General features: G+C 35.4%; 1 protein-coding gene and 1 pseudogene across 1 annotated transcript in view; both read right to left on the minus strand.

Moving 5' to 3' along the window:
• Positions 1-26,797, minus strand: part of TENM2 (teneurin transmembrane protein 2) — a 3,534,961-nt gene that overhangs the window by 1,770,890 nt on the left and 1,737,274 nt on the right. The window lies entirely within an intron of this gene.
• Positions 21,085-26,797, minus strand: part of LOC112928076 (RNA/RNP complex-1-interacting phosphatase-like) — a 114,674-nt pseudogene continuing 108,961 nt past the window's right edge.

Here is a 26,797-nt window from a genome sequence, read left to right on the forward strand (position 1 = left end):
GGCAATGATGATGATGATGATGGTGATGATAGTGACAATAATAGATGACATTTATTGTGTTCTAAATCAGTATCTGATACTATGCTGCCCTCTTTATGGGCTGTTTCTACTGTGGTTTATACAATGAAACATGAGATAGGTAATATTTTTATTTCTATTTCAAAGATGAGCCACAGAATCTTAGAAGTTGATAATAGTCCTACAGTAAGGATATACTGGTTTCAGGCCTAGGCCCGTGTTATTAAAAAATATAATGGTCTTCACACTATGCCATGCAGTTCTGCATTATGCCACAGAAACTTAAATAGAACCCTATACAAATGTTCAAGGTATGATGTGTCTTTCTAATTCTCCATCATTAATATTCTTTCTCTAACTCAATAAAAAATTTGGGCTTGAGTTACAAGAAGCCAATGAATAGTTTCAGTATTTCTGAATTTTCCTTTTCATAAAGGTCTTGAGTATTTGTTCTTTATGGTCAAACTGCTAAAATTCATAAATGGCATAAATAATTTGACAATAGCAAGCCTGTTGTGTTTAATGCATGTTCAGTGCTATAATTCAGTCTCAAAAATTGTCCCCTCCAGTAAAGCTGCCAAGCCAAAACAATGAAGGGTTTTAGCTGCAAAGTGAAGTTTTCTGGAATTACAATATTCTTTTTGACCTTTGGGATGACTAAATGCTCTTTAATTCCTTCCCTTTATTCACTACAGTGAAAAAGACTTGGAACATGCTGGAGCAAAGGTAGCATTTACTTTCAAAGTCATAGCCAGACATTAGTACTCCCAGGAGTGGGGGAAATGCTTACAAGTTGGTGGTGAAAAACTATAGTTACTGTAATACTACAAGTATTGTAATATTCTTACTTGCTGGTTTGCAAAAACTATGATGTAATGCTGAAATCAATTATTTCAAATTACAGTGACTGGAACAATTACACTTCTTATCCTATAGCAGTATACTAAAAATTTAACCTGAGCTGAAATGGGACTAGTTTATAACTGGCTAAACGTAGCCATATAACAGCAGCGTAGTGGCTACTTTTTAAAGAGATTTAGCTTTTAGGGACTGTTACTACTAATCATGTGAGAAACACTATAGCTGTCAAATTTCACAATCAACCCTGGCTTTAAACCAGCTAAAATAGGAATGGTTGAGTAGTTAGGTTCTGTTTCTCCCTCTTACCATTTCATAGAGGTGCTAAATGGAAAGAAACTGTAGTCAGGATCTTTGTTTTCCATCCCTTTTCCCAACTGATTCAAAAGCATTTGATCTGACATGAAGATTTTTAGCTTCCTTACTGTACATAGCCTCAGCATGATCAATACTGAAATGCATCTCCAAACTGGGCTACTTTACAACCTATTTGCCTAAAGAGTTTAGATAATGAAATTCACCAGCAGCAAAATCTATAAATGAGTTACTGACAAAGAGGTATGTCACCCAGAGAGGCAGATTCTAAGGACAGGTATTACCTGAAGCTGACTGATAAGGTTTTAAAACCACAATTCTGTATTAGCAACATAGCCAACCCTTGGCCAAACCAAGGATCCATAGCTATCCTTAGCATCCTCCTGGGCTGTTCATTCCATATTTTTGGTGGCATCTGCCAGGCCCTTCTCTCCCATTCCCTTATTAGGCAACCCTTACATTCACACTCCCCACTTTAAACCCTGTTCTCAGTGCTTGTTTTCTAATTTTTCATTTACACTAAGCGCACAAATGATAGATTAACACTCTAAGTGTTATTACACTTAAGAAGAGATGTTGCATTTTCATAAGAAACCAGTCTAGGTGAAGAAAAATATTGGAATTACATTTGAAACCAAAGGGCTTGGGAAGCATATGGGATCTTGGCACCTATAAAACTCACACAGTGTAGTAAGTCCTTTCTTCTGCCCACGGGTAAAATAAATGCAGGTGTACAGTGACATTTAAAATGCAGGGAAGCAGGACTAGAGGACTTATGGAAACCAGTGTTTCCCTTTTAAAAATGAAATATATGAAATAACTGTATCAGGTTAGCTACATTGAAGGTGCTTGCTCATTAAGCGAACAAATGCAGGAAATCATATAAACTCTTGGGCCTCGAGCACATGGGATTGAATTCCTAGTGATGAGACCCTAGAATCTGTATGTAAACAAGCAAGGCCAGATATTCTTATGACTAGCATAATGGGAATAGATTCTGGAGTCAATCTGGCTGGGTTCCTGTACTCAGCTCAACAATTTACCATACACAAATTACTTAGATCTGTGCTTCAGCTTCCTCATCTACAAAATGGGGATATTAATGGAATCTACCTCATACGACTGTTATGCACATTAAATGAGTTAACAATTGTAATACACTGAGAACCTGAGTTACAAGTCCTGCCGCTCTACAGGAGTTTGCCGAATAATAATTAAATATGCTTAAATTTAAGAAACACAGACCTAAATGCTAATGACTTTAAAATCTTTGTCACAATTTCAGATAGTCTAAAAGATAAAGTTTTCTGAACTGATGCTGATGAGCACACCAGATTAATGGAATCAAAGCTTTACTTGTAATAAATATTGCATTACATGTGGCTAAGTAGAAGCTACTACATCTATAGATTGCATTAAAAGGAAGGAGGAAGAATAGAGACTTAAGATAGAGATGTGATTCTGGTTTTGTTGCAGCTTCTTTGTCTAGGAATCAATTTATCCAGAAATATATCAAGTTGGGAGAAATATTTGCAAAAAAAAAATGTAATTCAGGTAGTTTGAAACATTAATGAAAGCATGAATAAGCCAGTGGGATGAAATGAATACCCCAATATCCAAAGAAACCACCTGTGTAGTGTATACTGAGAGAGAAGTTTTATGAATGAAATGTCCACCAAATGTGTTATATCATGTCCCAACATGGCTGGCATGATCTATGTAAGAATTATCCATGGAAACCTTATGCAATGAAGTGAAAAGAGAGTAGTTTGATTTTCTTTGAAGTGTTTTCTTATAACAAGAGATAAAAGCAGACATCTATTTCCTTTGATGTTTTTATCCTAAATTTTGTGTTTGATTTTTCTATCGACATTATAGATTTTTTTTTCTTTTCAATTCACTAGACCATATCCATATTTTCAAAGAAGCAAAAAGTTACGGGAATGGCAAGTCCCTTGTAGGCATCAACAGCAATGAGTAGATTTCTCATGGCAGGGTTATGAGTTTCACTTTTACTTTTCTAAGTTTTAATCCATTATGCAAACTAATGTATCCACCTTAAACCAAATGTTCTGTACTTCAGTACTTTGTAGGCTGTTTACTTCTCAGAAGAGAAGAGAAAAGGGTGCTAAACCTCAGATAAGCAAGGCACACATCTATGAACCACAGTGATATCATTCAATGCCATGTTTATACCTAGTTAGAAATAAGTGAACATCTGCTGATTAAAAAATAGAACTGTAATAGTGGCCAGCAGGGAATAAAAACACTTTATTGAGCTTTGTTATGTGGATGGAAATGTGCTTTGTAGAAAGTGCTTTATTTGCAAATAAAACAACTAATTGCTGGAGCTAGAAATATATGCACAAAGTAGATTCTGAACTAATTTTGAGAAACTATTTGTTTTAATGTGAGCATCAGCTGATGCTTCTGCCTTCCCTCAAATTTATATTGATTGCTTTCACAAGTTTAATTTTTGACTTTTGGGAGGAAGTCTTACATGGCTCACAAAATCCTGTTAAGCAGGTACCGATTCACACTCTATCCAGTGTTATCATTCCTACAACCTTTATCTCAAGTTCTTCCAAAACGTCTTTGATCTTTTTCATTCATTTATTCAATAAATAACTAAGATCCTAGTATATCTGGTACAATATCTAATATATCTCATGTTGTTGTTTTTTTTTAATGGAGTGTTGAAGGACAATTTGGAACACATCTTAAACAAAAGATACTTGGTTGCTTTATCTTTATTCTCAGTTTGCCTCCCCTACCACTTCTGGAAAAGAGCTTCTTGGTCACCCAGGTCTCTCCAAAGTCCAAACCCCAAATTTCCTTTTCAGGTTGATCCTACTAGAGATTTATGAAGAAGTTTATAGCTTGAAGAGTACTTTCTTGAGAATACTGTCTGGCTGAAACGACTGAAACACTAAACCCCTGGGATTCTTGCCCAACACTTCTATTTTTTTTTTTTTTAAGATTTTATTTATTTATTCAGAGAGAGAGAAAAAGAGAGAGACAGAGACAGAGAGAGAGGCAGAGACACAGGCAGAGGGAGAAGCAGGCTCCATGCAGGGAGCCGGATGTGAGACTCGGTTCTGGGTCCCCAGGATCACACTCCGGGCTGCAGGTTGCGCTAAACTGCTGCACCACCGGGGCTGCCCCCAACACTTCTAAATATTCCTTCTTTTTTTTTTTTTTAAGATTTATTTATTTATGATAGACATAGAGAGAGAGAGAGAGAGAGAGAGAGAGAGAGAGAGAGAGGCAGAAGCAGGCTCCATGCCGGGAGCCCGACGTGGGACTCGATCCCGGGACTCCAGGATCGCGCCCTGGGCCAAAGGCAGGCTCTAAACCATGGAGCCACCCAGGGTTCCCCTAAATATTCCTTCTTTAGTTATTATTTGTTCTCCTACCTTATAAAGAGTGATATTGTGCAAGGGTCTGTTTCAGATCATTTTTCTTTGGCTAATCTCATGTTCCCATTCTCAAAATCCTTTTCCTCTCTTAAAATTAGCACTACTCTCACTTTTACCCTTATCTCTTCCTCCCAATTTTATAGTTTTATCACCTAGTGTGCATCCCTAGCCAGCATAGTTGTGACTAGGTCAATTTTTTTCTTAAAGTTGATGCATCTTACAAGCCTCCTTGAAATTATACCTTTCCTCATCCTTTCTAAAAATATTTGTTAAAAGTCCTGAGATATTTAAAATGAAGGTTTTCTTGATCTGGAGTTTGTTGATTGCATAAACATGGTGCAGTTTGTGATCCTCTGTCCTCTGTTCTTCCTGAAAATTGGCAGCTGGATCTAGAGGCTTCATCAGACTTGGATTTGATCCTTTATCAAGATTGGTAGTAGTTTTGTGTTCTTTCATTAGGAGGCACATTATGTCTGATATGTTTCTTTTAGTGATGCCAATAATTATTTATACTTAATGCTCAATACTTAATCTATGCTTAATACTCAATTAGAAATTGAAAAATGGTGATATATTTTAATCTGATAATTCATTTCTTAGCAGAAATACTTTAGTAAGAGACACTTCTTATCTGCTCTTTGGTTACCCAATGGTATAGTTCAGATAGGAATACTAGGATACATGCGTTACCACTAATATGATAGTTTTAAAGATAACAAATTGCTTCCCCATTATTTTCCAAACATGACACATTTGTTTGTCCTTCCTTCCTTCCTTCCTTCCTTCCTTCCTTCCTTCCTTCCTTCCTTCTTTCTTTTGTTCTTTCTTTGTTTTCTCTTTCTTTCTTTCTTTTGTTCTTTCTTTCTTTCTTTCTTCTTTCTTTTTCTCTTTCTTTCTTTCTTTCTTTCTTTCTTTCTTCTTCTTTCTTTCTCTTTCTTCTTTCTTTCTTTTTAAACATTACAATGGTTTAGCCACTTTAGAAAGCAGGTTTGGGAATTTCTTATAAAGTTAAGCATACACTTACAACAATGTAACCTAGCAATCTTACTGCTAGGTATTTACATAAGACAATGAAAACTTTTGTTCACACTAAAACTTGTAAATGGATACTTATAGTGGCTCTCTTCATAATAAGTCAAACTGAAAATAATCCAAATGTTCTATAACTGGTGAACAAATAAACAGGCTATGTTATATCCATATAATCTTACTTAGCAATGATAAAAGACATATTCCTCATACACACAATGTAGATCAATCTCAAATGAATCATGGTATATGAAGGAATCCAGACTCAAGTGACTACAGACTGTATCATTCCATTTACATTATGTTCTAGAAAAGTCAAAACAATAGGGATTGAAAACAAGTAAGTGATTTCCAAGGGTTGATGGCAAGGAGGAGCATCAACAAGCAAATATTTTGAGTTGATGGACCTATTCTGTATTTTGATGATGAAAGTGCTGGCCCGGGTCTATACATTTGCCAATACTATATATCAAAAAAGGTGATTTTTTAAAATATATAGATTCAAAATAAATAAATAAATAAATAAATAAATAAATGAAAAAAAAAAAGAAATAATTGGTTGGTCAATAATTATCTTTGAGAAGGGCAATGTATATAGAGATCAGGCATGTTCAGGGAAGTATGGTTATACATGTCTGTGTAAGAAAGGCAGTGTATATAGAGAGAGACTGCTCTTTATTCTACTCATTTTGCAAGAGAAAGGGGTGGGACTAATTGAAAAAATATCATTTTCAACTCATGGATTTAAACAATATTTGTTAGATTTTGATATATTTCAATTAATATTTTTTAATTTTTTTTTAAAATTTATCTGATGAGAGAGAGAAAGCACAAATAGGCAGAGAAGCAGGCTCCCCATTGAGCAGAGAGCTTGATGCAGGGCTGGATGCCAGGACCCTGGGATCATGACCCAAGCCGAAAGCAGATGCTTAACTGATCAAGCCACCGAAGTGCCTCTGCAATTATTATTTCAAAGAAGTTCAAAGACCCATCTTTAGCCAATGACTATTCAGAATGGTTATAGCATTATTTCAACATGACCCCAAAGTAGGCTTGGATAGATTCCTTGGTATCTGGAATCACAAAATAACCCAGGCCTAGCTTGTGTATTTCCTGCCCCAGACCTAAAATGAGCTCTGTAGGAGGTTTAATTTAGTGGGAAATGCTGCCTACAGATTATAATCTTCTCACTATATTTTAGAGATCAGGGGACACTCTGTTGCCTAAATCTATAGTGAATATTATCCATGGATTTTGGGTTTGCTCTCTAGGTGCTTTGTCTGTTTTTAATGTGGTGTTTCATGAGATTTTACACCTCTGCTATTTCTGCTGCTAATGTATATCCAGAATCCTTAGAGGATGGCTTTTTTTTAATCAAAATATATTTTACCAATAGCAAATTATTAATGAATTGAATGTGGGGTATGAAGGAAAGCAATTAATTCAGTTTAACTATTAGATTTCTGATATGGGTAGCTGAGTTAATGCAGAAGTATTTTCTCTGACAGGGAAAGCTAGGAGAGTTATAGGTTGGGGACAGAGACAATACATGGAAACAAATTCAGAGATTTTATTTAGATATACTGATTTTAAAAATACTGTCAAACACGACAAATGAATAAAATCTTTATCAATCAATCAATCAATCATCAATCTAGTCTGACATGTAGATGGAGTTCTAGGTTAAATGAGTCTAGATCTTAAATAAAAGGTGGAGGCTGGAGATATGGATTTGGGGAGTCATCAACACATGGATAATATTGAAAGTGATGAAACTATGTAGCCAGAGAAAAGGCAATGACTCAGCATAGAGATTTAGGGAACTCAGAGAGGAAAAGCCAAAAAGAGTCTGAGAAAGAGTTCCAGGTGTGGTATGAGAAAGGCCACATAAACAGTGGTGCCAAGGGACAAGATTTTTGGCTGATAATTTCAGTGTGATTATTCCTGGTGGAGTAATAATGTTTTTGATTTTTCAAGATTTCCTCTTTCATTTACTCTGTGACTGAAATGTAGTGCTAACATATTGCATCTTAACAATGCTTTAGGGTTTTTCTTCTTGACATATAATTTTTATTGTATCATCACCTAACTCAAAAATCTATTACTTCCCAGGGCCTATTATCTAAGGTCCAGACATTTTCATCAGTCTTTAAGGACTGGAGACCAAACCTACCCTCACACCTCATCCTGGATTTTTCTTCTCCATGGCCCACATTAATCTCTCTGATTCTGGGTTCTCTCTATATTCTTTATACTTTACTATTCATGGACCTTCAATGACATGATTCTACTCCCCTAAATCCCTCAACTCCTACATATCTAAATCAAACACATCACTAAAGATGTTACATGAAACACCCCAGCCATAGGGAATCTTGGTTTTATGATTATTCTGCATCTGATACCCTGACTTAAGGAAGTGTGTCAGGATAAAAGAACTGCCAATTCTCCAAGAAGGAAATTTTTGTAAAAATTCTATAAGAAAAAAAATCACATTTCTCTTGGGGTCTGGCAGAGCCTTTAACAACTGATTATTAGAACAACAAAAAAAAACTAGCATATCCAAGACAGATAAAACATGAACCAAATAAAGCTTAAGTTTCAAGCTTAAGTACTTGCACAAGTCTCTTAAATTCTACCTGATTTTGTACATGGCAGCGTCGTTTTGTTTTGTTTGTTTGTTTTGGAAAGTGAGCCCTGGAAACTATAAGTCTGGGGACTCATAATACTCACCATTGTTTACTACAGTGCAAAATAATAAAAATGAAAATATTGTGGATTTAGTAATTGATCACTTATATTGAACCATGATCAAATTGCTCAACTTTCCTCTGCCCTATTTAGCTCATTTGTAAAATAGAGATAACATAACCTTCTCTACCTATATTAAAGACTTGGTGAGATCAGACAAGAGCCTTTGATCATTTTACAGATGTTATCAAAAACCTATGATATGCCAGCTTCGATGCCAGTTTTGGGGGACTTACTGATGAATAAAGACATGGTCCATGCTCTTGTGCTTTAATAGCCTAGTTTCACATAGATATCAACAAAGACCATCTAAATAAGTGTAATATATGTAAGAACATTTAATAGACTATAAGGTGATAACTCTAATGCCACTAATATGTATAAAAACCTTTCCAATGTCTGTGTTGCTTCTATAGATCTTTGTTTTTGATCATCAATATATCCAGATGTGATTAATTCCTTGGAGGGGGAAGACAATCATCTCGAGGTATCTCAAACCCAAAATTAATTGGTATAAGCAAGTCAATTAAATAATGAGTAATAGAATGTATAATGGCTGTGGAGCCCAATATTAAAATAGCTGGTCAGCATGTTCTTTCCCAGGAGAAAGGCCTACTTAAATAAAGATCAGAAATTTGCTCAGTGAATATGTAAAATGATAATAAGGCAAGAACTAAATCGACATAGGCTAACAACAGTAAGGCTATCTTAACTCGGTGTCCTCCTTTTAAGTAATCCTGGAGGCACATGGCATGCAAATGTGTCACACTGAATGGACACAGACCCTGCCATACTCCTCTCCAGTATCCTTCATACAATACTACAAAATGTTAGTTTTAAGAAAGATTACATTTATGGTGGTTCAAAACCTGAACTCTAAAACAGACTCTCCTAGCGAGGAGGAATCTCAATTCCTCAGGATTTTCACAAAACTCTGCACAAATTTACATAACACAATACAAGACAGTATGAATCAGGGAAAAGAGCTTCACTTTTGGAAAACTGTAGGAAAGACTTCTGTTTGAATCCCTCCTCAAATACATATTACTTTATGTGACCTTAACAAAGCAAATTATTTCTCTTTACCTCAGTTCCTTCTCTGTGAAGTACAGTAGTAGTCTCCTAATAGCTACAGATATTCAACAAGGGAATTCACATAAGGCACTTAGAATAGTGCCTTCCATATAATAAATATTCAATAGAAATTCAGTCTTGCTATCACTGTTACAATCACCAGCACTTCTACTACCACTATTACTACTACCAATTATTTTGCTTTTAGTCTTACCACTGTTGCTGCTGCTACTATTCTAGACCTCATTTACCTCAATATCATTTCCAGTATTTTCAGAAACTTTCACTTCATTCTTTTTTTTTTTTTTTTTTAAGATTTTGTTTATTTAGTTGAGAGAGTGAGAGTACCAGCCGGGGGAGGAGCAGAAGGACAAGCAGACTCCTTGCTGAGCAGGGATCTCTGATTGAGCATGATCTCAATCCCAGGGCCCTGAGATCATGACCTGAGCCAAAGGGAGATGCTTAACTGACTGAGCCACCCAGGTGCCCCCACTTCATTCCTCATGAGGAACTCATTGAGGAGGGTGTGCCCTACCTGCCCCAGATATTACCAAGTGACATAGAACTACTGGCTTAATCATTGTTAGACTATTACACAATTCTTTTTTGTTGTTGTTGTTAAGACTTATTTATTTATTTTGCAGGGGGAGCAGAGGGAGAGAGGGAATCTTAAGTAGACTTCCTGCTGAGCACAGAACCCAATGTGGGGCTGGATCTCATTGCCTTGAGACCACAACCTGAGTGGAAATCAAGAGTTGGACACTTAGCTCATTGAGTCATTACACACTTCCTGCAGCATGCTAATTAGCCCTGTCCTAGTCCCCCTCCTGGAACTGGAGGAGGCTGATCAAGAGGAAAGTCCACAAGATCAGCTCTGCTGTCTTCTCAAGTGTTGTGCAGGGGAGGCTCAATTGAGTAGCAGCTGAAGTCATCCTCACTACAGCCCTCTCCAGACTTATATCTGCCCATACTGAGTGCTCCTTTTCCCTTTCATCCAGACATGGCTATCACAGGAACAGACTGCTTCTAGCAAGTAAGTCCACTTGAGGGAGAATGACAGAAACATGTTCTTTCCCTTACAAAATGGCCAAAGGAAGGGGAAAAAGTGAAATGAAGTCAGGGTTTCTTCAGCTAACATCTAAAAAGGGAGAGAAGTTGCTGAAAAGAAAACCCCCGATAGAGTAAGTACTACAACAAATGCTAAGAATGAAAAGATAGGAAGGAGGATTGAGAATGGAGGGGAATATATAAGCATGTATATGCATATATGCTCCAGCCAAGGAAATAAGGAGAAGAATGTTGATTTTATTCAGTATTAATAACGGGAGAGAGTTGTTTGACATGGCAACAACTACTTAATGCCCTGCAGAATCCCGAATGTATGCCATCCATCTCCTCTGACAAGGGGATTATTCCAATCTCTGTGCTGGAGTGAAGAAAAAGAACACAAAATGTTGTTTTCTATGAACTAGTTTTTTTTTTAAACCTCCTTGATAAATCTTCTGCATTTTGGTTCTTTCTGTTCCAATTAAAATAGTTGCCTGAGTTCAATTCGTGGGTATAATAACTAGGATTTCTTTCAGAGCTCCATTCCTAATTAAAAGCAGCATTTACAGAGAAAGGGTTTTACATACTTATGTATTACCTTATTCAATCCAAGCAAATTGCTTCCCTATGTAAACTCCTGAATAGTTTCATTTCTTCAAACACTGAAAGCCATTCTAATGTAGATTTTGCATTAATTTGGGGAAAGAAAATGCAGCATAGTCTAAGTGGAGTTACTATTTCTAAAATTAATTCTTGACTTTATAAATTGATATAAACACACATGTATGTATAAATGTGTATGTGTGCGTGTTCTATCTCTACAAGCCAAGTAAAGTCTGAACATTTTGATTATTCAGGAAATTTATGCAATTTTCCTTTAAAATTTATTTTTCTGGAAAAAAATGCTTAGAATTGGGGAGTAAATAGCATATAATGATAATAGCACACCCTTTAGTAGTAAATAACAGGTTATTTATATACACTAATTTTAACACTATTATTATTTTCCCCATTGTACAGATAAGGAAGCTGCAGCACAAAAAGGCTAAAAAGTGGGATTCAAACACAGGTCGCTACGCTCCCCATTTTGCTCTCCTACCTCATCCTCCTTCACAGCACAGGGATGGTCTAGTGGAGAGGCTATGGGTAGAAGCAGACAACTCAGGGCTCAGAATCTAACATTGCCTCTTTCTGGCTGTTTAATGTGGGACCAACCCCTTGGCCTCTCTGCTTTGAGGTTTTTTCTATCTGACAAAATGGGGCAATCATGCCTGCAACTACAGGTCTAGGATGGAGGTCAAATTTAAGTTAACCTCTGTGAAAGAATCTTTTTTCTCTTTCTTACTCAGTTTGGCTCTAGAGATTTAATTAAACTCCATTTATAATTAGTCCTCTCTCTTCCTCCTCTATACAGTCTCAGGCTAGATGATGAGTCATCGTGACCATGGGTGTAATGAACATTTTAACAGTCAGATTTGTTTCTGCATTTTGCATGGAGCTCAGTCCACTCATGTGTCTTAGTGCAGAGAACCTGCCTGAGGCCTTCACAGGAAGTATTTCTCATGGAATTGGTTCAGAAAATAAGCATATCCTTTAATGGATATAATTGTATTTGTTTTATTTTCTTAAAAATATATATTGACAGTAGACTTTTTAGGAGATTCTGCAGCTATATCTAATTGGGAGTTGACAGTATTGGACACCAGCCCAGACTGTTGTTCGGAGATGATCCCAAGGTGCCCTTTGATTCTGGAGGTGGGAAGAAAGTCATTCCACAATTGTTCCTGCAGGTCTGATTCTTGGCATTCCTCTCCTGTCTTCCCATTGCATATTGTCTAGTGATAATGGATGGATGAGGCTTTTATAAAATAATTTTATCCTCCCTGTATGCTTTGATTTACAGGGAAATCTAGAAACCAGCATTTCTGTCAATTACTAATATAAACCATCAATCTAGTAAGCAGATTGTGCAAATTCAGTCCATATACTCTGACAATGCTTGATAAAAATGTCATAATTGGGGTTTTACTGATGAACTTAAGTAAAATAGATTTAAAAGACAATATGGTATGTCCCTCCAATCCTGACCAACATCACAATGATAGAAAGCTTCAGAAATAAGAGGTATTTCTAAAATATGTTATTGGAGATGGGAACAATTAAATGTGGCTCTAAGAACACAAAGGAGATAACTGAAATACATAGTTAAATAAAATAAATTAATTTCAGAAAGGCAAAGATAGAAATTTAAGCTTACTGTTTTTAAAGGCTAACTCTTGTCAAAGGAAAAAAAAAGCTTAAGTCAGAATGTTTCTAAAGGACCATGAAAATTAGGTAAGATGGCTTCAAAGATTCATTTTGCCAGTATCTACCTGTGTCTCTGTTATCACAACTAGTAAGACCTTCCTTGGCATATAACTTGAGTATAACAATTACATTGTTAAGAGTGATTGTCCATTATATCTTATTAGCTTGCATTTGAGATTATTTTAAATACCTGCAAACAGACAAGTGGAATGATTTCAGAGATGCCCCTCAACTTTAAAAACCTATTTCAATTCTGAAAAATAAGCCCTTTCTTTGGTTTATCACAATTAACACTCCTTGATATGTATGTACAATGGATTTGTTCTCTCACAAGTCAATCAGCAATTAACATTTTGAGCAATATCAGAGGCTCCCATACACAAACCACTGGTTCAGTCTCAACATTACCATAATTTGTGTTTGTACAAAAATATCTGCATAATCATTTAAATACTTTATTCAATTTGGCCCCTAAGTGATTATATGTTAGGTCTTATATATGAAGTACATTTAAGAGGAATATAGTAATCATTAGCTTCTTCTAAGAGTATATTTAGCTGGTCAACCACACACATTTGTGATGGGAAAGAACAAAATAAAAATAAAACTTGCTTATAAAATATTGAATATGTATCATCATGGACTCACTCTAAACGGTAAGGTGCAATTAAGCATTTACTTTCTTTAGCTCTCAGGCTATAGAACTCTCCTTTATATTCTATGAATCTATTGTTAGACCTTTACACACTGAGTTTTGGACCCATTTTCAGAGAGGCATCATGGATGTTTATGGCTGGCATATAACCACTAGCCCACAGTGTTCTTCCTTATGTCTATGCTTCCCTTCCCTTTGGCTGCTTAAGGCACCTCTGTCCAGCTCTATGTTCTAAGCTAGACTTGTGTTGAGGGTCAGTCTTCTGATAGCAGGATTTGGTGAGACTTTTTACTTAAAAATCCATTTCAGAATCTTAATGTTGCTTGCATGAATTTTGGTTTTCTGATGAATTACTTCAGTATTTGGTATTTTAGTTAAAAGTAGTTCCTTGACTTCTTGTGCTGTGTCTTCCCACACAGCCCCCTGAACTATACCAGGGTCAACAAACATTTTCCGTGACAGTTCAGATTGGAAATGCTTTCATGTTTATGGGCCACAGGGTCTTGATTTGCAACCATTCAATTCAACTCTGCAGCATTAAGGTAGCCAGAGACAGGATGGAAATGAATAGATGTGCTGTGCTTTGATAAAAATGTATTTACAAAACAGGTGGCCGATGGTGGGCAGGATTTGGCTCACAGGCTGTAGTTTGCAGAACCCTGTTAATAGTACTGTTTTTTTTTTTTCAATTTTACTCTCTTCTTCTTTGAAAGATTTGAGAGACATATTCTGTCAAAGCCTAGCCTCTCCTGAGCACCAGATGCCCCAGTCTCTCATACTGGCTTCTGCTGGTGGTAAAATTGTAATGTTCAGTGTCAAGTATATGACAGATGAGAGAAATGTGCCTGGGAGGGAACAAGGTGAAGGCTTTTATTAAGTTTAATGACAACAGTAACAAAGGAGGCAGCAAGTGTTTCTCATGCACTATGTGCCCCACCATTTGCTAAATGGCTTCCATCACTTCTGTCATTTAACCTGCCCAATATTCTTCAGAAATAGATATTATTAAAGCCTCACTTTATGGGTGAGGCATCTGAAGCTTTCCAAAAGTTACAGTTAGAAAAATAGAGGTGTAGATAGATTCCATGCCTCAGGGGCCCTGGCATGGCTGCAATCCAATTCCTCCCAGCCCCCTTTCGTAATCCTTTTGCCTCAGTGGTTCCATTGCAATTAACACAATTCTAAATAAGATGCTTCAGATGTGGATTTCCATTTGATTCTTATATAAATCCACGTATGGGGGCACCTGGGTGGTACAATCAGTTGGGCAACAGACTCTTGGTTTTGGCTCAGGTCATGATTCCAGAGCCTTGAAATTGAGCCCAGTGTTGGACTCTGTGCTGACTGGGAAGCCTGCTTGGACTTTCTCCCTCTCCCTCTGCCCCTCCCTGCTGCTCTGCCTCTCTCTGTCTCTCTGTCTCTCTCTCTCTCAAATAAATGAATGAAAAGAATGAAAAGAAAAAACAAGAAATTTATGTGTGAATAACAGGAGGAAATTCATGACCTTTCACTTGAGATGAGGAATGAGAATTTTGAAATGTTTAGTATCTTGCTTAAGGCCAAAGAGCTAGTAAGCATCAGAGCCAGAAGAGAAGACTGGGTCTTTTGATTTTTAAATCAATGCTTTTCTCAACCATATCCTACTGGATTGTTACCCATGACTAACTTTTGTTTTCAACTTTTTAATTTTTTTTAAGATTTTATTTATTTTTTAGAGAGACAGACAGAGACTGCGACCAAGATAGCACAAGTGTGCAGGAGAGGGAGAAGCAGGCTCCCTATTGACCAGGGAGCCCAATGTGGGGCTTGATCTCAGAACCCTGGGATCATAACCTGAGCTGAAGGCAGACCTATAACCAGCTGAGGCACCCAGATGCCCGTTTTGTTCTCAATTGAAGTTTAAATCTCCTTTTCCTTGTTGTCACACTTAGGCACTGGAGAGAAGAGCATCATGCTAAGGATAAGATGCGCTATTTAAATCTTGCTCCCTTGTATTCAACCTGGCTATGCATACTCATCTATTGTCCACAGACGGAAACTACAAGATAGCTCTAGAGTTTATACAGGCACACAGAATCTATGAGATCTACAAACATGGAGAGTGGATGTTGAGTCATAGCCACAGTTCTGTTTTGGAGCCAAATGACTAGCCCTAGCCCTCTAGCCAAGCTTTGCTTCCGAAAATGGGGAGTGATTGGGCTTATTGCTGAATACGCTGAAGCATAGAGCATGATTGTGGCTTTAATTCTAAGTAGATTATGAACTTCCAAAGAGCAATGGTATTGTAGTCTGATTACAAGGCTCTTTGAATGTAAAATTGGGATTGGTCTAAAAGAAAGAAGGCATAAGGTATATTAAGCTCTATTTAATATCTACCACATTTGGTTATCAGTTCTGCTAACTAGTATCAGATTCTACCCTGTAAATATAAAACACAGAGACATGTCCCTTTATTATTAATAACATAATTGTTCTTTAGTAACTTCAAATTCATGTTTGATGGAACTTTCATATAGTCAAGGACATCTCCTTGCTGTCTGCATTTTTATTTTATCAGCACATAAAAGCCCAGCAGAAAATGGGCCTTAATCCCCGATGAGCCTCCCCAGATGCCTTGGGGAGGACATCTAGGTTTTTCTCACTATATGATACTGTTTACTCATTATACGTATTTTCATCAATACCAATTGATTATTTTTTATAAAGTGAGGTGAAGTTCTCCAATAAAATTTATGCTAGTTTAATCTACATGCTTTTAAGATACTTTTTATTCCCCTTTAAAATTCAGGTTTCTGAGTAACAAAGCAGAAATTGTCTCAAAGAAGCAGTATTCAGCACATTTTAGTCTAAGGAGACACATAATTAATAAAATTTGCACACACCATTTTAAAAGGTGATCAGACCTTTTCTCTCTGGTGAATGCTAGAGAGAACATGTCTGACCAGTTCACAGACCAGTTATAGAGTCTGAATAATTCAAAAATTATTGAAAATAATGTACATGCCTTGATTATTATTGTAAATGTAATTTCTAATACCTTCCAATTCACCAGGGTGGATTCCCTTGAAGATAATTTCATATGCTATTTAGGTATCATTGATATTATCAAATGATGTCAGATTTAATTAGTAAAAAGCAGATTTTACAAACATTGACCTTGGTTCAGGGGAAATGGAAAAAAAACAAAAACCAAAACCAAAACCCTGAAGATAAGGAGATAACAATTGATGGATGGAACATTATTCTATTTGAGAAAACGAAAAATGGTAAAGCATTTAGAAATTGAATTCATGACCTGCAAAACAAGATCAAATTAAAAACTGTCAGACTGCTGAAAAATCTCTACATGTGTGAAGGCAGAACATTCTAGCTCTGAAATGTAAATGAGGAGAGTTAGAAATGTGAACTGAAAGCTGGTTTCCTTATTGTGAGGAGGTGGGAAAAAAGACTTAAAGGAGAGAAAAGTAGGTAAATATATCTGGGTTCTTAATTGGTGGTAATACTGGAAGGAGAGAAAGTATTAGCAATGGCACAGACTAGGTTAATTAGTGTTCACAAGGAAAAGGATTCTCTACCTGTGTTTTGTCAAAAGGATAGCAATCCCTACCTGAGTTTTACGATGTTTTATCCTGTGATGATACAAAGTACAACATAACCTACAACATGCATTGAACATTACTTTGCATGTGCTAGACAATTACGATTTATTAAGAAATATAGGGACATTAAACCAAATGTGAAAAATGACCAAGAATGATAAAAGATAATAATGACTTATTTTCAATAATTGAGAATAAGTTAGATGATATTTTTTGGTATTTGAAAGAAAAATGGAAACAAAGTACTGATTACACTGTAGATTTATATATAAGTAGGAAATCCTGAGGTGTAATGTGCCTCTGTTAATTCTGATGATAATAAAGAAGATGGATTATAAAAAATATCATAAAGAAATCCTAAGGATATAAACTACAAGTAAAAGGGCAAGTGATCTTAGTTTACTAATCCTAAGAGACACGACTATAAAATAAAGATTCTTAACACTAATGAATTTTTTTTTATATATATTTTTTATTGAAGTTCAGCCTGCCAACATAAAGATTTTTAAAAGATGGGCAAAACTGGATTGAATATCGAGTTAAAATGAAATGGTTAACTATAACAGTGTGCATGATGATAAAATGCAATCATTTTTAAACACCTCCTGTTTTATGATTTATTGGGGATAGGGTAGATATTAGTCTATTTGATGAATGAGGATGGTAAACCTTAGTAAACTGCATTCAGTCACTCATCTGACTAAAGTGCAGATGAAGAAAACATTCAAATTGCAGGACCACAGAAGTCTCCCTGAGAGGATAAGGGTAGTGCTTGCTAATACATAAAGGATGGAGAGTATCTTATAAGGTAAAGGAAGGAGGAAGGTAGAATGGAAGGGAACAGCTTTCCAGGCAGATAAAAATAAAAAAAAAAAGCATGTGCATAGTCCCTGTGGTGGAAATGTTAGTGGCATAACAGCTCCATAGAAAGTTCCTGCTCCTGGAGCACCTGGGTGGCTCAGTCAGTCAGGCATATAACTCTTGGTTTCAGCTCAGGTCATGATCTGGGGGTTGTAGGATGGAGCCCCATGTTGGGCTCTGTACTCAGTAGAGAGTCTGCTTGGGATTCTCTCCCTCTGATCTTTCCCTGTATTCTCTCTCTCAAATAAATAAATGAATACATCTTTAAAAAGAGAAAGCAAGTTCCTGCTCATCTACCAAGTGCTTTTCCTCAAGTTGCTCAGGCAAATAGATTTGATTTCCTATGTGTTCCCTCAAAGCATTATTGTCATAGCATTATAACCCTTATCGACTTCTAGTAAAATTATTGTTTTAGGTATTAATTTTCTTCAACAAGTTATAAATTTAACCTGATATGAAAAGCTTCCCCTCAGCTTTACTTCTCATTGTTCATCTTGGCAGAGCATAACATAACTTGTAGCAAAGATTGGAATCTAAAAAAATACTTAGAAATATCAGTGAGTATACAAATGAGCCATATGAGAGGCCATCTTCACTTAAAATACAAAATTAGTAAATATCAAAAGGTACTTTTTTTCCAACAAAATTTTAAGAAAGAGCATTTAATAGAAATGTTTTTAAGCAAATTAAAAACACAGGTGTTTAGAGCATAAGTACATAATATGGTAAATTTTTCGAAGGAAATAACCAAAGCAAGTAGAATGTTGGCAATGATTGTTATGTAACACCTGAAAGGCAAAAACAAATCTGTCTTGAAATCTTTAAAATATATTTAAATACAACTCTCGAAATCCAAGAACTAAATTATTATATTCCTCTTCAGGACTGAGAGCAATTCATAAATGTTGTAGTAGGGCCTGCAAAGCATGTTGATTTATCTTCTTTGTTAATAATTTACTGGGGAGTATGATGCGTCTTTCTTTCTCTCCTAGACATTGCTGTTTGGGTTTTCTTTTTCTTGATAACAAGGCAATTTATACCCAAAATGGTAGAGAAAAATGCCCCAGAAGACTGGAACATAGCTATCTTCTGTTTGTCCACTGAGGCTCTGTTGGATATTGATTTTAGAATGTTTGGAGCAGTATTCTTTTTCTAACTATTGCTGCTGCTTTCATTTTTGTTTTAGTAAACAAGTCAATATTTCACAATTTAGATATTTCCTCCAAAATAGTTATCCTATGAAGTAGAAATAATGGAGTTCCAAGCTCCCAGAAGTATTCTGGGAATCTGATTAGTAAGGACTACTTGAGTCACTTACTATGAATTGAAGCTCTGATGTATTTAAATAAGATCTAATGGTCTCTAGGTAGTGCTGGTGAACCCATAAACTGTCTGGTATAGCTTCCAATCAATGTTTTGCCTAGCAGGAAAATGACTTGTGATATCCGAGGCAAAAGAATGTGTGTATGCATAGGCACCCATACATATGTGGTATATATGTCTGTGTATATCTATATGTACTCTGAGAAAGTATTTTGATATTATGAGAAATTTTATATCACAATATTTTTTAACATCTCTTATTTTCTCATTACAAATCACATAAATAGAATCTAACAAAAATATTCTTGGCTAGTAGAGATCACAATTGAAATAATGTTGAAACCATTGGTCTTAGCTATGATTTGCCATCACTAATCAAGAAATTAATAATGTAACAAGTAAACATCATAGACCATGCATAAGCATCACTATGTTCCTTTCTAGACCCATTTTTTTACCTTTTTTGCCAGCTAATTGTAACAAGTGAACCAGAAATGAAAATTAACCAAGAATTATACTTTGTGTAGCTTTGTTAGTATATTTGCAATAAAAATGTTTAAAATACACATACAGGTATCCCTTGCTTTTCTAAAGTTCATGTCATGCCACTAACTTTTATGAAAGACCTACATTAGTACCTGTATTTCCTAACTGAAATAAATCCAAAGTAGATTTTTACTTCTACAAAAAAAAAGAAGAGCAAAAAGCAAATATAGTAAATATAGTGTTCAACATTTGTTTTACAAAGAGCCACTCTACAGGTAGCAGCATCCTGAGGGGCCCACGTGGCTTCTTCCTGAGGAACCATACTCGGCATCTCAGCATCAAGCTGCTGTAGCTTTGAATTGCCTATGAACATCTATGTTTTATTTTGGTTATGTTGTGAATCCATTAGCAAGATATATCTTAAGATATCAGAAAAGCCTAAGAGAGGTTAGTTTTGGGGTTTGGGACTCTCAAAAATGTTTCCATATAAATTAATGGTAATTGCTTCTTTACTTCATGCCATTTCAACTTACAAAAGTTTTCATAGGAGCCCTCTACTTTAAGGTAATGGAGGAAATCTGTATGTGAAATGAAAGCACAGAATAAAAACTATGCAAAAAGATGAAACCAAAAAAAAAAAAAAAAAAAAACAAAACAAAACCCACATACAATAAAAACAAACCCAGAATGGAATAACCTACAATGTCCCAGGATCAAACACATGACCCTTCAACAGCTAAAAAGCACTATTTCAAATGATAAAGTTCCAGGTCAAAGTAGCTTAAGAAAAAGTCAGCCTTCACAGATTGAAATAGTTGGTAAATACAGAGGAGGAGCTGGAACCGGGGAGCAGAATTTGTCACCCCACAATATGACTCTGTGCCATAAAACTTATTTGGGGCTAACCATCTTTGAAAAGCTCTGAAAACAGAGTAGAACTTTTCCTCTTAAAAGAGACATTTACTCTTAGGAGGGAAATCTCTTGTAAGGGGGAGTCCTTCTCTACACCATCTCTAGAAACTCTTATTAATGAAGAATGCAGATTTGGGTACTTTTTTAAAAAAATTTACACGGGAAATTCTTTATTATATTATCAGTTCTACAATATCATCTTCCTTAAAAAGGATTTAAAACTGGATGACACATTATTTCCTTTACTGTTGCAAATAATGTAAATTTATCAGCAAAGGGGTAAGTATCGAGTCATTTTTCTTTAAGCATGAACACATAAGGGAGCAATAAAATAGATTATAAACCTCATTTGGCCTGATCTTATAAGAAGTCACTCCAGCTCTCTTCAGTCCTGCTCTGCCTATAGGAAGATTTCCAGGACAGGTTTGTGTCATTCAGTCCACCCACAATAGGTTGGACAGGATAGTCTGTAATAACTGCCAGGATACCACATTGCATTCTGGGCTCCTTGACTGGCATTTGGCTTCACGTTCCAAGAGTACCTCCTTTGTGAATAGTCCTCTCCAGTGGCACCAGGAGGAGGGATATGGCCTCGCTGGTAAATGTTCTGATTCTGTGAAAATTTTCTTACTGATTGCTGCAAATCTTGAGTCTGACTGTGGAAATGCTGAGAAGGTACTGAGTAACCTTGGGTCTGATGTAGGTTATAGCAATGTCCTTGATTAACAGATTTAATAGTGGTGTGGACTGGTTCCATCATATGTGTTGTATCTTTAAAACCACTTGATCTGGATACACTGGAATCCCTATTCCTTCTGATGAGATCTTTCTGAAGGTCTTCAGTGTAGTTTTGTCTTTCTAAGCAATGTCCGCGGCACCTATTGAATATTTCAATTGCATCATCTGGCCTCATGCCTTGTACATCAATCAAATATCTGCAGATGAGATAGCCAGTCCTGTTTAAACCATGGGTACAATGAACACCAATAAGTTTGTCATTGTCTGTATTTTCTTTTAAAAACTCATTAACGGCACATTTGAATTAAAAAATAGTGTCATCATCCACCTGGGTAGATCAGTGATTGAGTATCTGCCTTTGGCTCAGGTTTTGATCCCGGGGTCCTGGGATTGAGTCCCATATCGGGCTCCCTGCAGGGAGCCTGCTTCTCCCTTTGCCTATGTCTCTGCCCCCTCTCTGTCTTTCAAGTATAAAAATCTTAAAAAAAATTAAGAATGCAGATTTAAATTTGTGTAACAACAATATCCTTTTTTACTCTGCTTTTCTGGTAACCTTGCATTACTGGCCTTCCATCAACTCCCAATATTTTTCTTCTGTCTTTAGTTGGAAATAGTATTTAAGGTGATGACTTAGGTCATTTTGGAGAGTTACTTCATTTTCTTGGATATTTCCCATTATACAAGAGGTATTTATGTTATTAAACTTGTGTTTGTTCCTCTCCTGTTAATCTTTTTATTAGGAGAGGAGTGGGGAGGAGTTCTCAGCCAGGAATCTGGAAGGCTGGAGGAAAAATTATTTCTCCTCTCTACACTAGAAATCCAGTATTGCCAATAATGCCTCTTACTCTCTTATTCTGCCCCCCTCACTCTGGGTCTCTCTGCTGCTTTCTGGATGTCAAATTCAGTCTCATCTTTATAAAACATGGGAGCCAACAGGAGAGTGGGATTAGGGGCCATCACTAGAGATATGAACTAGAGTAAGCAAACAGATATATACTCCACAACTTATAGGAAATTGATTGGATGCCCTTTATTTATAGTCCATATGCAAATACATTTATTTATAAATGTGATATTAAACATATTATTCTACTGTATGCTTTTAACCCTTAACTATCATTCACACCAGTACATAAATGTCAAGCCTATCTTTCGCTTAATTATTTCATAATATGAATTCATAATATGTTTAAATCTGCTACTTACTCGCTATCTAACTTTGAGCTAGTATTTAGTATCTCTACAGCTCATCTTCTTCATCCAAAGAATTGGGACAATTACATTATTATTAGGATATAGAGAAAATTAAATGATTTAACAAATGTAAAGTACTTAGTATATTGCTGATGCATAGTAAGAACCTGGTAAAAGTGATCTGCTATTAATTATTATTATTATTTTATCAATTATACATGAGCATACAGATTCATTTTTCATCGCATAAACACCTAAAATATATATTCTTATATTTATTATTGTGTAAAAATATTTTCCCCTTTATTTAATTAACAGAAATTGAATTAATAGATAAAAAAAGGTCTGCACATTTAAAATGTTGAGATATTGCAAGATGGTTCTCCTGAAAGGTTGCATCAGTTCACGTACCCATCTCTAGGGACATTTCTCTACATTCTTAACAGTATTAAATTTTTAGATGATTACAAGTAAGTCCGTTTTAAATCCTACCTTTGGATTAAAAATAAATATTCTTTATCACATGCTATCCTAAAATGTTACAAATCCTTAAAAGAGGAATAAAAAGAAAGTTAAACAGTGTTTGGGGACCATTAAAGAAAAAAGTTTTCCAACTGTGAATCCTACTGCTGTTGATTAAGAAGGTATCTGGGGAAGAGTTAAATAATACTTCTGGGGTTACCGGCCTTAGTTGTGAAGTAGGAAATTCAGGAAAAAAGCCAAATGTGTTTAATTTCCCACAATACATCACTTCAACCATCTGTGAGAAAGATAATGTTCTCTTAAAAGGAGAAACAATTACTGAGAAAGGGGGTTTAGGGGAATTACTTGATACTTATTTTGTGTTCTTCAATTAGCTCTTTGTTAATGTGTTGCTAAGACATAAAATAATTAATAGCTGGAACACTAATGTTGAACAAAATAAAGAGCCATGACCTAAAATGAAATGATATTTCCATTTATAACTATGGTATAACTTTATTTTGTGCACATGATAACATTAAAATATGATCTCCATCTTCCTGGATACATGCATGGATATATAGTCAAATAGCTAAGAAAAATCATATAAGTTGATTTACTTAATAAAATATTATTGTAACGTAGATGATAGATCAAAGAGAATGGCTTCTCCAATAGAATGATTTTAGGTAGGATGTTTTTAAAAATACTTATTATGGGAAGTTATTGCTCTTTTCCATTTCATTTCCCTACAGATGAATATTTTTTCAATTTTTTGACATTTTCTCTCTCTCCAGGTTATATCTAATAAATCTCTAGACTCTATTATATATGTATAGCAAGTACTTAGGTTCCATTATCCACTTTATGGAAGTAGAAAAATTTCCAAGAAACACTGCCTCCATGGCAGAAAAAGTCAACTATACAAAGAACAATACCGTAAATTACAAGATCAAATATCTCAGCGAATATGTTCTCCAATTGTACATTAAAATTCATCTCTGTAGTGGTGTTACAAACAACATACTTGGAAAAATTCATAAGAAACTTTAAATTATGTGAAACATTTGGTTTGCAAGGACAGGCTTAGAAAAAAATCCTGTGTAAAATTCCTAGAAACACAATTTATGTCCTAACATGCTTAAAGGCTAGGGTTGTCCCAGGCAACAGCAGCTTTTGTTCAGCATATCTGGCTTTGGGTGGATTCATGGACCGTTTGCAATCAGTGTTGAAATGCAGGCTCCAGTGAAAACTGTGAGAAGCTGAGAAATGTTACATGCATAATTCATAGTTCCCTCATCACTGGATGTATGCATGTGAGGATTCAGGGTTACACTGCTACCCTAGTTCATTGAAAGTATAAATTTGAATATATTCAACATTCTTTTACTCATTTTTAAAATCCCATATCTTTTATTAAAAGGAAGATTTTCTGGAAAGGTATTCTCACTTTTATACTCACAACTTCCTACCATGACCCACACAGCCCTAAATTATCTGGTTTGTGTTGTCCCAATCTCATTACACATTCTTGTCTCCCTCCTGACTTTTCAGTTACACTGGTCTCTTGACAATTCCTAGAATATTCCAAGCTATTTCCTCACTCAGGACTGTGGATATCACACTGTTTTTTTCCACTTATGGTGGGCAGATTCTAAGATGGCCTCCAGTGATCTCTAATTCCTGAAATTCACATCCTTGTTTAGTTCTTTCTCCTGAGTATGGACTGGATCCAGTAATCAGCTTCTAATGAATAGACTACAGCAATATAATGGAATGCCACTTCAGTGATTAGGTATAAAAGACTGAATACTATTTCTTATTTCCTCTAAGAGAAGCCAGCTGCAGTGTAGTGAGCTGCCCTAAGGAGAGGGCCATGAGGCAGAGCACTGAAGGAGGTCTTTGACCAAAAGTCATCAAAGAACTGAAGTCTTCAGTCCAATAGCTGGTGAGGAACTAATTCTGACTATATCCACGTGAGTGAACTTAGAAGCAAATCCTGCTCCAGTAGAATCTTCAGAAACCACACAAATCAGAGGTTCTCAGAATAGCTGTACCTAGATTCATGACCTGCAGAAACCATGACTAATAAATGTATATTGTTTTAAGCCAATTATTTTTGAAGTATTTTGTTATGCAGCAATGGATAACTAATATGCCACCTAAGCTACTCTTCTCTTGGTCTTTGTTTTCTCCTTTTCTTCACTTCTCAGTTTCAAAGTCACCTCCTCAAAGAGGCTTTATCATTCCAAATAAAGTATATTATCCTTTACCCTTTATTCTCTATTTAAAAATTTGTTGGATTTCTTATTTAATTACAAAGTAGTATATAGTTTTCTATAGTTTTCACAGTAAAATTGAAAATTAAGGGGAGGTCCTATCCTCTTTTCCATAGTATCTATCACAGTGTCTTATATTTAGTAAGAACTCAATAAACACTTGCTAAATAAGTTATTCACAGACTCCATAACTTATGGAGTATATATAATCCATAAGAGTTCAGTTTTTTTAAAAAATAATTATTATTTATAATTGTTATTATTGGTAGGATATTTAGGCTATGAAAATGATGATGAAAAATAGAATATAATAGATAAGTCATAGATATGTTATGAACTTCACTCAAATATCTATTTCAAATTTTTCTTTAAATGATTTTGTATCTGTATAAGATTTATGGGGGCTGACTTTATCTAATAGATAGTGAAGTCATCTTAAATATATGCAAGAAACAAATTAAAGAGAGAAGCTTCCAGTATTTATAAAATATTTCATGTCTTCTCCATCTTTAGGGTTCTCACAGAATAGTATTGATGATTAGAATATAGACGGATATCCATAAAATTTCCTATTATCATTTAAAAGGCTGAATAGTTTAACAAGTCACCAAATGTTAAATTTTGATATGTAAAGTAGCATAAGTTTGAGCTACAGATTTGTGAATCTAAGAATTAAGTAGTGGTCTTAAAATGAAAACATATGTAATCTAAAATTTTTGTAAAATATGGCATTGTACATAGAGATCCTTTTATTCCATTTATGGCAATGGCCTCTGTTACTAATAAAATAATCTGTAGTTTTATAAATTGTTTAAATCGAGTTGAAGAAAGGGTCAAATAGCCATAGCAAAATATGTTGGTTAAAAACAAACAACAAAAATGTAAGACAAGATCCTTTTGAAAAATATACCAGAAATGAGGAAATGGGCTATAATTCTCAGATATATTTTATGGAAGATGAAGGATGAATTAAATGATAAAACCAGCTATCTAGGATAGAGGAGATACTTCTCTTAACATGAAAATTAAGTCCGTACTGGACTCAAACAGGCTGACTGGCGTTTTTATCCTGTTCTGCCATTTATTCACTTTATGGTTTCAAACAGTTACCAAACATCCTTAAGCCACTATATGTGAAATGAAGGAAATAGCAGGACTTTTCTTGATTTGAAGGCTAAGTGGGTTTCTGCACATAATGGTCAGTACCATTATATGCAGTAGTACAGGGCCCATCATAAATAAAAGCTCAATATTATCAGCTATATAATTAATGGGAATTTTTATTATCATTAACTTATTATTATTATCTGCTACCACTCCCAAAATAGGGAAAAGAAAGAGAAAATTATATCATATCTATCACAGTGGTAAATAAAACTGAGAATTATATCAGTATGTTGATGAACTGCCATTGATAGTTACTTGTGAACAATAAGGTAAAAACTTTTGAAATCCCCTTTGTGAAACATA

The sequence above is a fragment of the Vulpes vulpes genome, chromosome 4 (assembly GCF_048418805.1).
Source record: "Vulpes vulpes isolate BD-2025 chromosome 4, VulVul3, whole genome shotgun sequence".
NCBI lineage: Eukaryota > Metazoa > Chordata > Mammalia > Carnivora > Canidae > Vulpes > Vulpes vulpes.